Raw genomic sequence first — 18649 nt, forward strand, 5'->3', positions numbered from 1 at the left:
CAAGTCACAAAGACATACACTGAAACCCAGATACACAGACACACACTGACACCAAGTCACAAAGACATACACTGATACTCAGTAACACAGACAAACACTGACACCAAGTAACAAAGACATACACTGACACCAAGTAACAAAGACATACACTTACACCAAGTATTTTGACATACACTGACACCAAGTAACAAAGACATACACTGATACCCAGTAACACAGACACACACTTACACCAAGTAACAAAGACATACACTGACACCAAGTCACAAAGACACACACTGACACCCAGGAACAAAGACATACACTGACACCAAGTCACAAAGACATACACTGATACCCAGTAACACAGACCCACACTTACACCAAGTAACACAGACATACGCGGACACCCAGTAACAAAGACATGCACTGACAGCCAGTAACACATACACACACGGACACCAAGTAACAAAGACACAGACTAACACCAAGTAACACAGACACACACTGACAACAAGTAACACAGACACACAATTACACCAAGAAACACAGACATACACTGACACCAAGTAACAAAGACATACACTGACACCCAGTAACAAAGACATACACTGACACCAAGTCACAATCACATACACTGACACCAAGTAACAAAGACATACACTTACACCAAGTAACAAAAACATACGCTGATAGCCAGTAACACAGACACACACTGATACCCAGTTAGAAACACACACTGGCCCCCAGTAACACATACACACACTGACCCCCCGTAACACAGACATACACTGACACCAAGTCACAAAGACACACACTGAAACCCAGTAACAAAGACACACACTGACACCAAGTCACAAAGACATACACTGAAACCCAGGAACACAGACACACACTGACACCCAGTAACAAAGACATACACTGATACCAAGTCACAAAGACAGACACTGATACCCAGTAACACAGACACACACTGACACCCAGTAACAAAGACATACACAGATACCAAGTCACAAAGACATACAGTGATCCTCAGTAACACAGACACACACTTACACCAAGTATCAAAGACAGTCACTGATACCCAGAAACAAAGATAAAGATTTGCACCAAGTAACAAAGACATACACTGACACCCAGTAACAAAGACATACACTGACACCCAGTAACAAAGACACACACTTACACCAAGTAACACAGACACACACTGACACCCAGCAACACACACTGATACACAGTAACAAAGACATACACTGACACCCAGGAACAAAGACACACACTGACACCTTGTAACACAGACACACACTGACACCAAGTCACAAAGACATACACTGATACCCAGTAACAAAGACATACACTGATACCCAGTAACACAGACACATCCTTACACCAAGTAACAAAGACATACACTGACACCCAGGAACAAAGACATGCACTGACACCCAGTTACACAGACACACACTGACACCAAGTCACAAAGACATACACTGATACCCAGTAACACAGACAAACACTGACACCAAGTAACAAAGACATACACTTACACCAAGTATTTTGACATACACTGACGCCAAGTAACAAAGACATACACTGATACCCAGTAACACAGACACACACTTACACCAAGTAACATGGACATACACTGACACCAAGTCACAAAGACACACACTGACACCCAGGAACAAAGACATACACTGACACCCAGTCACAAAGACAAATACTGATACCCAGTAACACAGACCCACACTTACACCAAGTAACACAGACATACACGGACACCCAGTAACAAAGACATACACTTACACCAAGTATTTTGACATACACTGACACCAAGTAACAAAGACATACACTGATACCCAGTAACACAGACACACACTTACACCAAGTAACAAAGACATACACTGACACCAAGTCACAAAGACACACACTGACACCCAGGAACAAAGACATACACTTACACCAAGTATTTTGACATACACTGACACCAAGTAACAAAGACATACACTGATACCCAGTAACACAGACCCACACTTACACCAAGTAACACAGACATACACGGACACCCAGTAACAAAGACATGCACTGACAGCCAGAAACACAGACACACACGGACACCAAGTAACAAAGACACAGACTAACACCAAGTAACACAGACACACACTGACACCCAGTAACACAGACACACAATTACACCAAGTAATACAGACATACACTGACAGCAAGTAACAAAGACATACACTGACACCCAGTAACAAAGACATACACTGACGACACCAAGTCACAAAGACATGCACTGATACACAGACACACACGTACACCAAGTAACACAGACATACACTGACACCAAGTCACAGAGACACACACTGACACCCAGTAACAAAGACATACACTGATACCAAGTCACAAAGACAGACACTGATACCCAGTAACACAGACACACACTGACACCCAGTAACAAAGACATACACAGATACCAAGTCACAAAGACATACACTGATCCCCAGTAACACAGACACACACTTACACCAAGTAACAAAGACAGACACTGATACCCAGTAACACAGATAAAAACTTACACCAAGTAACAAAGACATACACTGACACCCAGTAACAAAGGCGTACACTGACACCCAGTAACACAGACACACACGGACACCAAGTAACAAAGACACACACTTACACCAAGTAACACAGACACACACTGACACCCAGTAACACACACTGATACACAGTAACAAAGACATACACTGACACCCAGCAACAAAGAAACACACTGACACCAAGTAACAAAGACACACACTTACACCAAGTAACACAGACATACACTGACACCAAGTAACAAAGACAGACAATTACACCAAGGAACAAAGACAGACAATTACACCCAGTAACAAAGACATACACTGATACCCAGTAACACAGACACACACTTACACCAAGTAACACAGACACACACTGACACCCAGTAACACACACTGATACACAGTAACAAAGACATACACTGACACCCAGGAAAAAAGACACACACTGACAACAAGTAACAAAGACACACACTTACACCAAGTAACAAAGACACACACTTACACCAAGTAACACAGACATACACTGACACCAAGTAACATAGACAGACAATTGCACCAAGTAACAAAGACATACACTTACACCAAGTATTTTGACATACACTGACACCAAGTAACAAAGACGTACACTGACACCAAGTAACAAAGAGATACACTGACAACCAGTAACACAGACACACACGTACACCAAGTAACACAGACACACACTGACACCCAAAACACAGACACACACTGACACCAAGTCACAAAGACATACACTGATACCCAGTAACAAAGACATACACTGATACCCAGTAACACAGACACACACTTACACCAAGTAACAAAGACATACACAGACACCCAGTAACAAAGACATGCACTGACACCCAGTTACACAGACACACAATGACACCAAGTCACAAAGACATACACTGATGCCTAGTAACACAGACAAACACTGATACCCAGTAACACAGACACACACTTACACCAAGTAACAAAGACATACACTGACACCAAGTCACAAAGACACACACTGACACCCAGTAACAAAGACATACACTGACACCAAGTCACAAAGACATACACTGATACCCAGTAACACAGACCCACACTTACACCAAGTCACACAGACATACACGGACACCCAGTGACAAAGACATACACTGACAGCCAGTAACACAGACACACACGGACACCAAGTAACAAAGACACAGCCTTGCACCAAGTAACACAGACACACACTGACACCCAGTAACACAGACACACACTTACACCAAGTAACACAGACATACACTGACACCAAGTAACAAAGACATACACTGACACCCAGTAACAAAGACATACACTGACACCAAGTCACAAACACATACACTGACACCAAGCAACAAAGACATACACTTGCACCAAGTAACAAAGACATACACTGATAGCTAGTAACACAGGCACACACTGACACCCAGTTAGAAACACACACTGGCCCCCAGTAACACAGACACACACTGACCCCCCGTAACACAGACATAAACTGACACCAAGTCACAAAGACAAACACTGACACCCAGTAACAAAGACATACACTGACACCAAGTCACAAAAACAGACACTGATACACAGACACACACTTACACCAAGTAACACAGACATACACTGACACCAAGTAACAAAGACAGACAATTGCACCAAGTAACAAAGACATACACTTACACCAAGTTTTTTTACATACACTGACACCAAGTAACAAAGAAGTACACTGACACCCAGTAACAAAGAGATACACTGACAACCAGTAACACAGACACGTACACCAAGTAACACAGACACACACTGACACCCAGTAACACATACACACACTGACATCAAGTCACAAAGACATACACTGATACCCAGTAACAAAGACATACACTGATACCCAGTAACACAGACATACACTTACACCAAGTAACAAAGACATACACTGACACCCAGTAACAAAGACATGCACTGACACCCAGTTACACAGACACACACTGACACCAAGTCACAAAGACATACACTGATACCCAGTAACACAGACAAACACTGACACCAAGTAACAAAGACATACACTGACACCAAGTAACAAAGACATACACTTACACCAAGTATTTTGACATACACTGACACCAAGTAACAAAGACATACACTGATCCCCAGTAACACAGACACACACTTACACCAAGTAACAAAGACATACACTGACACCAAGTCACAAAGACACACACTGACACCCAGGAACAAAGACATACACTGACACCCAGTAACAAAGACATACACTGACAGCCAGTAACACAGACACACACGGACACCAAGTAACAAAGGCACAGACTTACACCAAGTAACACAGACACACACTGACACCCAGTAACACAGACACACACTTACACCAAGTAACACAGACATACACTGACACCAAGTAACAAAGACATACACTGACACCCAGTAACAAAGACATACACTGACACCAAGTCACAAACACATACGCTGACTCCAAGTAACAAAGACATACACTTACACCAAGTAACAAAGACATACACTGATAGCCAGTAACACAGACACACACTGACACCCAGTTAGAAACACACACTGGCCTCCAGTAACACAGACACACACTGACCCCCCGTAACACAGACATACACTGACACCAAGTCACAAAGACACACACTGACACCCAGTAACAAAGACATACACTGACACCAAGTCACAAAGACATACACTGATACACAGACACACACTTACACCAAGTGACACAGACATACACTGACACCAAGTCACAAAGGTACACACTGACACCCAGTAACAAAGACATACACTGACACCAAGTCACAAAGACATACACTGATACCCAGGAACACGGACACACACTGACACCCAGTAACAAAGACATACACTGATACCAAGTCACAAAGACATACACTGATACCCAGTAACACAGACACACACTTACACCAAGTAACAAAGACAGACAGTGATACCCAGTAACACAGATAAACACTTACACCAAGTAACAAAGACATACACTGACACCCAGTAACAAAGACATACACTGACACCCAGTAACACAGACACACACGGACACCAAGTAACAAAGACAGACAATTGCACCAAGTAACAAAGACATACACTTACACCAAGTATTTTGACATACACTGACACCATGTAACAAAGACATACACTGACACCCGGTAACAAAGAGATACACTGACACCCAGTAACACAGACACACATGTACACCAAGTAACACAGACACACACTGACACCCAGTAACACAGACACACACTGACACCAAGTCACAAAGATATACACTGATACCCAGTAACAAAGACATACACTGATACCCAGTAACACAGACACACACTTACACCAAGTAACAAAGACATACACTTACACCAAGTATTTTGACATACACAGACACCAAGTAACAAAGACGTACACTGACACCCAGTAACAAAGAGATACATTGACAACCAGTAACACAGACACACACGTACACCAAGTAACACAGACACACACTGACACCCAGTAACACAGACACACACTGACACCAAGTCACGAAGACATACACTGATACCCAGTAACAAAGACATACACTGATACCCAGTAACACAGCCACACACTTACACCAAGTAACAAAGACATACACTGACACCAAGTAACAAAGACATGCACTGACACCCAGTTCCACAGACACACACTGACGCCAAGTAACAAAGACATACACTTACATCTAGTAACAAAGACATACACTGATAGCCAGTAACACAGACACACACTGACACCCAGTTAGAAACACACACTGGCCCCCAGTAACACATACACACACTGACCCCCCGTAACACAGACATACACTGACACCAAGTCACAAAGACACACACTGACACCCAGTAACAAAGACACACACTGACACCAAGTCACAAAGACATACACTGAAACCCAGGAACACAGACACACACTGACACCCAGTAACAAAGACATACACTGATACCAAGTCACAAAGACAGACACTGATACCCAGTAACACAGACACACACTGACACCCAGTAACAAAGACATACACTGACAGCCAGTAACACAGACACACACGGACACCAAGTAACAAAGACACAGACTAACACCAAGTATCACAGACACACACTGACACCCAGTAACACAGACACACAATTACACTAAGTAACACAGACATACACTGACACGAAGTAACAAAGACATACACTGACACCCAGTAACAAAGACATACACTGACACCAAGTCACAATCACATACACTGACACCAAGTAACAAAGACATACACTTACACCAAGTAACAAAGACATACACTGATAGCCAGTAACACAGACACACACTGACACCCAGTTATAAACACACACTGGCCCCCAGTAACTCAGACACACACTGACCCCCCGTAACACAGACATACACTGACACCAAGTCACAAAGACACACACTGACACCCAGTAACAAAGACATACACTGACACCAATTCACAAAGACATACACTGATACACAGACACACACTTACACCAAGTGACACAGACATACACTGACACCAAGTCACAAAGACACACACTGACACCCAGTAACAAAGACATACACTGACACCAAGTCACAAAGACATACACTGATACCAAGTCACAAAGACACAGACTAACACCAAGTAACACAGACACACTGACTACAAGTAACAAAGACATACACAGATACCAAGTCACAAAGACATACACTGATCCCCAGTAACACAGACACACACTTACACCAAGTAACAAAGACAGACACTGATACCCAGAAACACAGATAAAAATTTACACCAAGTAACAAAGACATACACTGACACCCAGTAACACAGACAAACACTGACACCAAGTAACAAAGACATACACTGACACCAAGTAACAAAGACATACACTTACACCAAGTATTTTGACATACACTGACACCAAGTAACAAAGACATACACTGATCCCCAGTAACACAGACACACACTTACACCAAGTAACAAAGACATACACTGACACCAAGTCACAAAGACACACACTGACACCCAGGAACAAAGACATACACTGACACCCAGTAACAAAGACATACACTGACAGCCAGTAACACAGACACACACGGACACCAAGTAACAAAGGCACAGACTTACACCAAGTAACACAGACACACACTGACACCCAGTAACACAGACACACACTTACACCAAGTAACACAGACATACACTGACACCAAGTAACAAAGACATACACTGACACCCAGTAACAAAGACATACACTGACACCAAGTCACAAACACATACGCTGACTCCAAGTAACAAAGACATACACTTACACCAAGTAACAAAGACATACACTGATAGCCAGTAACACAGACACACACTGACACCCAGTTAGAAACACACACTGGCCTCCAGTAACACAGACACACACTGACCCCCCGTAACACAGACATACACTGACACCAAGTCACAAAGACACACACTGACACCCAGTAACAAAGACATACACTGACACCAAGTCACAAAGACATACACTGATACACAGACACACACTTACACCAAGTGACACAGACATACACTGACACCAAGTCACAAAGGTACACACTGACACCCAGTAACAAAGACATACACTGACACCAAGTCACAAAGACATACACTGATACCCAGGAAAACGGACACACACTGACACCCAGTAACAAAGACATACACTGATACCAAGTCACAAAGACATACACTGATACCCAGTAACACAGACACACACTTACACCAAGTAACAAAGACAGACAGTGATACCCAGTAACACAGATAAACACTTACACCAAGTAACAAAGACATACACTGACACCCAGTAACAAAGACATACACTGACACCCAGTAACACAGACACACACGGACACCAAGTAACAAAGACAGACAATTGCACCAAGTAACAAAGACATACACTTACACCAAGTATTTTGACATACACTGACACCAAGTAACAAAGACATACACTGACACCCGGTAACAAAGAGATACACTGACACCCAGTAACACAGACACACATGTACACCAAGTAACACAGACACACACTGACACCCAGTAACACAGACACACACTGACACCAAGTCACAAAGATATACACTGATACCCAGTAACAAAGACATACACTGATACCCAGTAACACAGACACACACTTACACCAAGTAACAAAGACATACACTGACACCCAGTAACAAAGACATGCACTGACACCCAGTTACACAGACACACACGGACACCAAGAAACAAAGACGCACACTTACACCAAGTAACACAGACACACACTGACACCCAGTAACACACACTGATACACAGTAACAAAGACATACACTGACACCAAGAAACAAAGACACACACTTACACCAAGTAACACAGACAGACACTGACACCAAGTAACAAAGACAGACAATTGCACCAAGTAACAAAGACATACACTTACACCAAGTATTTTGACATACACTGACACCAAGTAACAAAGACATACACTGACACCCAGTAACAAAGACATACACTGACACCCAGTAACACAGACACACACTTACACCAAGTAACACAGACAAACACTGACACCCAGTAACACAGACACACACTTACACCTAGTAAAAAAGACACACACTGATAGCCAGTAACACAGACACACACTTACACCAAGTAACATAGACATACACTGACACCCAGTAACAAAGACTTACACTGACACCCAGTAACACAGACACACACTTACACCAAGTAACACAGACACACATTGACACCCAGTAACACAGACACACACTTACACCTAGTAAAAAAGACACACACTGACACCCAGTAACACAGACACACACTTACACCAAGTAACACAGACACACACTGACACCCAGTAACACAGACACACACTTACACCTAGTAAAAAAGACACACACTGATACCCAGTAACACAGACACACACTTACACCAAGTAACAAAGACATACACTGACACCCAGTAACAAATACATACACTGACACCCAGTAACACAGATACACACTGGGCGGCACAGTGGTGCAGTGGTTAGCACTGAAGCCTCACAGCTCCAGGGACCGGGATCGATTCTGGGTACTGCCTATGCGGAGTTTGCAAGTTCTCCCTGTGTCTGCGTGGGTTTCCTCCGGAGCTCCGGTTTCCTCCCAGATGCCAAAGACTTGCAGGTTGATAGGTTAATTGGCCGTTATAAATTGCCCCTAGTATAGGTAGGTGGTAGGGAAATATATAGGGACCGGTGGGGATGTTATTGGAATATGGGATTCGTGTAGGATTAGTATAAATGGTTGGTTGATGGTCGGCACAGTCTCGGTGGACCGAAGGGCCTGTTTCAGTGCTGTATCTCTAAACTAAACTAAATACTGACACCAAGTAACAAAGACATACACTTACACCAAGTAACAAAGACATACACTGATAGCCAGTAACACAGACGCACACTGACACCCAGTTAGAAACACACACTGGCCCCCAGTAACACAGACACACACTGACCCCCCGTAACACAGACATAAACTGACACCAAGTCACAAAGTCACACACTGACACCCAGTAACAAAGACATAAACTGACACCAAGTCACAAAGACATGCACTGATACACAGACACACACATACACCAAGTAACACAGACATACACTGACACCAAGTCACAAAGACACACACTGACACCCAGTAACAAAGACATACACTGACACCAAGTCACAAAGACAAACACTGAAACCCAGGAACACAGACACACACTGACACCCAGTGACAAAGACATACACTGATACCAAGTCACAAAGACAGACACTGATACCCAGTAACACAGACACACACTGACACCCAGTAACAAAGACATACACAGATACCAAGTCACAAAGACATACACTGATCCCCAGTAACACAGACACACACTTACACCAAGTCACAAAGACAGACACTGATACCCAGTAACACAGATAAAAACTTACACCAAGTAACAAAGACATACACTGACACCCAGTAACAAAGACATACACTGACACCCAGTAACACAGACACACACGGACACCAAGTAACAAAGACACACACTTACACCAAGTAACACAGACACACACTGACACCCAGTAACACACACTGATACATAGTAACAAAGACATACACTGACACCCAGGAACAAAGACACACACTGACACCAAGTAACAAAGACACACACTTTGACCAAGTAACAAAGACACACACTTACACCAAGTAACACAGACATACACTGACACCAAGTAACAAAGACAGACAATTGCACCAAGTAACAAAGACATACACTTACACCAAGTATTTTGACATACACAGACACCAAGTAACAAAGACGTACACTGACACCCAGTAACAAAGAGATACATTGACAACCAGTAACACAGACACACACGTACACCAAGTGACACAGACACACACTGACACCCAGTAACACAGACACACACTGACACCAAGTCACGAAGACATACACTGATACCCAGTAACAAAGACATACACTGATACCCAGTAACACAGACACACACTTACACCAAGTAACAAAGACATACACTGACACCAAGTAACAAAGACATGCACTGACACCCAGTTCCACAGACACACACTGACGCCAAGTAACAAAGACATACACTTACACCTAGTAACAAAGACATACACTGATAGCCAGTAACACAGACACACACTGACACCCAGTTAGAAACACACACTGGCCCCCAGTAACACATACACACACTGACCCCCCGTAACACAGACATACACTGACACCAAGTCACAAAGACACACACTGACACCCAGTAACAAAGACACACACTGACACCAAGTCACAAAGACATACACTGAAACCCAGGAACACAGACACACACTGACACCCAGTAACAAAGACATACACTGATACCAAGTCACAAAGACAGACACTGATACCCAGTAACACAGACACACACTGACACCCAGTAACAAAGACATACACTGACAGCCAGTAACACAGACACACACGGACACCAAGTAACAAAGACACAGACAAATCCAAGTAACACAGACACACACTGACACCCAGTAACACAGACACACAATTACACCAAGTAACACAGACATACACTGACACGAAATAACAAAGACATACACTGACACCCAGTAACAAAGACATACACTGACACCAAGTCACAATCACATACACTGACACCAAGTAACAAAGACATACACTTACACCAAGTAACAAAGACATACACTGATAGCCAGTAACACAGACACACACTGACACCCAGTTATAAACACACACTGGCCCCCAGTAACTCAGACACACACTGACCCCCCGTAACACAGACATACACTGACACCAAGTCACAAAGACACACACTGACACCCAGTAACAAAGACATACACTGACACCAATTCACAAAGACATACACTGATACACAGACACACACTTACACCAAGTGACACAGACATACACTGACACCAAGTCACAAAGACACACACTGACACCCAGTAACAAAGACATACACTGACACCAAGTCACAAAGACATACACTGATACCAAGTCACAAAGACACAGACTAACACCAAGTAACACAGACACACACTGACAACAAGTAACAAAGACATACACAGATACCAAGTCACAAAGACATACACTGATCCCCAGTAACACAGACACACACTTACACCAAGTAACAAAGACAGACACTGAAACCCAGAAACACAGATAAAAATTTACACCAAGTAACAAAGACATACACTGACACCCAGTAACAAAGACATACACTGACACCCAGTAACAAAGACACACACTTACACCAAGTAACACAGACACACACTGACACCCAGTAACACACACTGATACACAGTAACAAAGACATACACTGACTCCCAGGAACAAAGACACACACTGACACCCAGTAACACAGACACACACTGACACCAAGTCACGAAGACATACACTGATACCCAGTAACAAAGACATACACTGATACCCAGTAACACAGACACACACTTACACCAAGTAACAAAGACATACACTGACACCAAGTAACAAAGACATGCACTGACACCCAGTTCCACAGACACACACTGACGCCAAGTAACAAAGACATACACTTACACCTAGTAACAAAGACATACACTGATAGCCAGTAACACAGACACACACTGACACCCAGTTAGAAACACACACTGGCCCCCAGTAACACATACACACACTGACCCCCCGTAACACAGACATACACTGACACCAAGTCACAAAGACACACACTGACACCCAGTAACAAAGACACACACTGACACCAAGTCACAAAGACATACACTGAAACCCAGGAACACAGACACACACTGACACCCAGTAACAAAGACATACACTGATACCAAGTCACAAAGACAGACACTGATACCCAGTAACACAGACACACACTGACACCCAGTAACAAAGACATACACTGACAGCCAGTAACACAGACACACACGGACACCAAGTAACAAAGACACAGACAAATCCAAGTAACACAGACACACACTGACACCCAGTAACACAGACACACAATTACACCAAGTAACACAGACATACACTGACACGAAATAACAAAGACATACACTGACACCCAGTAACAAAGACATACACTGACACCAAGTCACAATCACATACACTGACACCAAGTAACAAAGACATACACTTACACCAAGTAACAAAGACATACACTGATAGCCAGTAACACAGACACACACTGACACCCAGTTATAAACACACACTGGCCCCCAGTAACTCAGACACACACTGACCCCCCGTAACACAGACATACACTGACACCAAGTCACAAAGACACACACTGACACCCAGTAACAAAGACATACACTGACACCAATTCACAAAGACATACACTGATACACAGACACACACTTACACCAAGTGACACAGACATACACTGACACCAAGTCACAAAGACACACACTGACACCCAGTAACAAAGACATACACTGACACCAAGTCACAAAGACATACACTGATACCAAGTCACAAAGACACAGACTAACACCAAGTAACACAGACACACACTGACAACAAGTAACAAAGACATACACAGATACCAAGTCACAAAGACATACACTGATCCCCAGTAACACAGACACACACTTACACCAAGTAACAAAGACAGACACTGAAACCCAGAAACACAGATAAAAATTTACACCAAGTAACAAAGACATACACTGACACCCAGTAACAAAGACATACACTGACACCCAGTAACAAAGACACAGACTTACACCAAGTAACACAGACACACACTGACACCCAGTAACACACACTGATACACAGTAACAAAGACATACACTGACTCCCAGGAACAAAGACACACACTGACACCCAGTAACACAGACACACACTGACACCAAGTCACAAAGACATACACTGATACCCAGTAACAAAGACATACACTGATACCCAGTAACACAGACACACACTTACACCAAGTAACAAAGACATACACTGACACCCAGTAACAAAGACATGCACTGACACCCAGTTACACAGACACACACTGACACCAAGTAACAAAGACATACACTGACACCAAGTAACAAAGACATACACTTACACCAAGTATTTTGACATACACTGACACCAAGTAACAAAGACATACACTGATACCCAGTAACACAGACACACACTTACACCAAGTAACAGAGACATACACTGACACCAAGTCACAAAGACACACACTGACACCCAGGAACAAAGACATACACTGACAACAAGTCACAAAGACATACACTGATACCCAGTAACACAGACCCACACTTACACCAAGTAACACAGACATACACGGACACCCAGTAACAAAGACATGCACTGACAGCCAGTAACACAGACACACACGGACACCAAGTAACAAAGACATGCACTTACACCAAGTATTTTGACATACACAGACACCAAGTAACAAAGACGTACACTGACACCCAGTAACAAAGAGATACATTGACAACCAGTAACACAGACACACACGTACACCAAGTGACACAGACACACACTGACACCCAGTAACACAGACACACACTGACACCAAGTCACGAAGACATACACTGATACCCAGTAACAAAGACATACACTGATACCCAGTAACACAGACACACACTTACACCAAGTAACAAAGACATACACTGACACCAAGTAACAAAGACATGCACTGACACCCAGTTCCACAGACACACACTGACGCCAAGTAACAAAGACATACACTTACACCTAGTAACAAAGACATACACTGATAGCCAGTAACACAGACACACACTGACACCCAGTTAGAAACACACACTGGCCCCCAGTAACACATACACACACTGACCCCCCGTAACACAGACATACACTGACACCAAGTCACAAAGACACACACTGACACCCAGTAACAAAGACACACACTGACACCAAGTCACAAAGACATACACTGAAACCCAGGAACACAGACACACACTGACACCCAGTAACAAAGACATACACTGATACCAAGTCACAAAGACAGACACTGATACCCAGTAACACAGACACACACTGACACCCAGTAACAAAGACATACACTGACAGCCAGTAACACAGACACACACGGACACCAAGTAACAAAGACACAGACAAATCCAAGTAACACAGACACACACTGACACCCAGTAACACAGACACACAATTACACCAAGTAACACAGACATACACTGACACGAAATAACAAAGACATACACTGACACCCAGTAACAAAGACATACACTGACACCAAGTCACAATCACATACACTGACACCAAGTAACAAAGACATACACTTACACCAAGTAACAAAGACATACACTGATAGCCAGTAACACAGACACACACTGACACCCAGTTATAAACACACACTGGCCCCCAGTAACTCAGACACACACTGACCCCCCGTAACACAGACATACACTGACACCAAGTCACAAAGACACACACTGACACCCAGTAACAAAGACATACACTGACACCAATTCACAAAGACATACACTGATACACAGACACACACTTACACCAAGTGACACAGACATACACTGACACCAAGTCACAAAGACACACACTGACACCCAGTAACAAAGACATACACTGACACCAAGTCACAAAGACATACACTGATACCAAGTCACAAAGACACAGACTAACACCAAGTAACACAGACACACACTGACAACAAGTAACAAAGACATACACAGATACCAAGTCACAAAGACATACACTGATCCCCAGTAACACAGACACACACTTACACCAAGTAACAAAGACAGACACTGAAACCCAGAAACACAGATAAAAATTTACACCAAGTAACAAAGACATACACTGACACCCAGTAACAAAGACATACACTGACACCCAGTAACAAAGACACACACTTACACCAAGTAACACAGACACACACTGACACCCAGTAACACACACTGATACACAGTAACAAAGACATACACTGACTCCCAGGAACAAAGACACACACTGACACCCAGTAACACAGACACACACTGACACCAAGTCACGAAGACATACACTGATACCCAGTAACAAAGACATACACTGATACCCAGTAACACAGACACACACTTACACCAAGTAACAAAGACATACACTGACACCAAGTAACAAAGACATGCACTGACACCCAGTTCCACAGACACACACTGACGCCAAGTAACAAAGACATACACTTACACCTAGTAACAAAGACATACACTGATAGCCAGTAACACAGACACACACTGACACCCAGTTAGAAACACACACTGGCCCCCAGTAACACATACACACACTGACCCCCCGTAACACAGACATACACTGACACCAAGTCACAAAGACACACACTGACACCCAGTAACAAAGACACACACTGACACCAAGTCACAAAGACATACACTGAAACCCAGGAACACAGACACACACTGACACCCAGTAACAAAGACATACACTGATACCAAGTCACAAAGACAGACACTGATACCCAGTAACACAGACACACACTGACACCCAGTAACAAAGACATACACTGACAGCCAGTAACACAGACACACACGGACACCAAGTAACAAAGACACAGACAAATCCAAGTAACACAGACACACACTGACACCCAGTAACACAGACACACAATTACACCAAGTAACACAGACATACACTGACACGAAATAACAAAGACATACACTGACACCCAGTAACAAAGACATACACTGACACCAAGTCACAATCACATACACTGACACCAAGTAACAAAGACATACACTTACACCAAGTAACAAAGACATACACTGATAGCCAGTAACACAGACACACACTGACACCCAGTTATAAACACACACTGGCCCCCAGTAACTCAGACACACACTGACCCCCCGTAACACAGACATACACTGACACCAAGTCACAAAGACACACACTGACACCCAGTAACAAAGACATACACTGACACCAATTCACAAAGACATACACTGATACACAGACACACACTTACACCAAGTGACACAGACATACACTGACACCAAGTCACAAAGACACACACTGACACCCAGTAACAAAGACATACACTGACACCAAGTCACAAAGACATACACTGATACCAAGTCACAAAGACACAGACTAACACCAAGTAACACAGACACACACTGACAACAAGTAACAAAGACATACACAGATACCAAGTCACAAAGACATACACTGATCCCCAGTAACACAGACACACACTTACACCAAGTAACAAAGACAGACACTGAAACCCAGAAACACAGATAAAAATTTACACCAAGTAACAAAGACATACACTGACACCCAGTAACAAAGACATACACTGACACCCAGTAACAAAGACACAGACTTACACCAAGTAACACAGACACACACTGACACCCAGTAACACACACTGATACACAGTAACAAAGACATACACTGACTCCCAGGAACAAAGACACACACTGACACCCAGTAACACAGACACACACTGACACCAAGTCACAAAGACATACACTGATACCCAGTAACAAAGACATACACTGATACCCAGTAACACAGACACACACTTACACCAAGTAACAAAGACATACACTGACACCCAGTAACAAAGACATGCACTGACACCCAGTTACACAGACACACACTGACACCAAGTAACAAAGACATACACTGACACCAAGTAACAAAGACATACACTTACACCAAGTATTTTGACATACACTGACACCAAGTAACAAAGACATACACTGATACCCAGTAACACAGACACACACTTACACCAAGTAACAGAGACATACACTGACACCAAGTCACAAAGACACACACTGACACCCAGGAACAAAGACATACACTGACAACAAGTCACAAAGACATACACTGATACCCAGTAACACAGACCCACACTTACACCAAGTAACACAGACATACACGGACACCCAGTAACAAAGACATGCACTGACAGCCAGTAACACAGACACACACGGACACCAAGTAACAAAGACACAGACTAACACCAAGTAACACAGACACACACTGACACCAAGTAACAAAGACATACACTGAAACCCAGGAACACAGACACACACTGACACCAAGTCACAAAGACATACACTGAAACCCAGGAACACAGACACACACTGACACCCAGTAACAAAGACATACACTGATACCAAGTCACAAAGACAGACACTGATACCCAGTAACACAGACACACACTGACACCCAGTAACAAAGACATACACAGATACCAAGTCACAAAGACATACAGTGATCCTCAGTAACACAGACACACACTTACACCAAGTATCAAAGACAGTCACTGAAACCCAGAAACACAGATAAAGATTTGCACCAAGTAACAAAGACATACACTGACACCCAGTAACAAAGACATACACTGACACCCAGTAACAAAGACACACACTTACACCAAGTAACACAGACACACACTGACACCCAGCAACACACACTGATACACAGTAACAAAGACATACACTGACACCCAGGAACAAAGACACACACTGACACCCAGTAACACAGACACACTCTGACACCAAGTATTTTGACATACACTGACACCAAGTAACAAAGACATACACTGATACCC

The sequence above is a fragment of the Heterodontus francisci genome, chromosome 22 (genome assembly GCF_036365525.1).
Source record: "Heterodontus francisci isolate sHetFra1 chromosome 22, sHetFra1.hap1, whole genome shotgun sequence".
NCBI lineage: Eukaryota > Metazoa > Chordata > Chondrichthyes > Heterodontiformes > Heterodontidae > Heterodontus > Heterodontus francisci.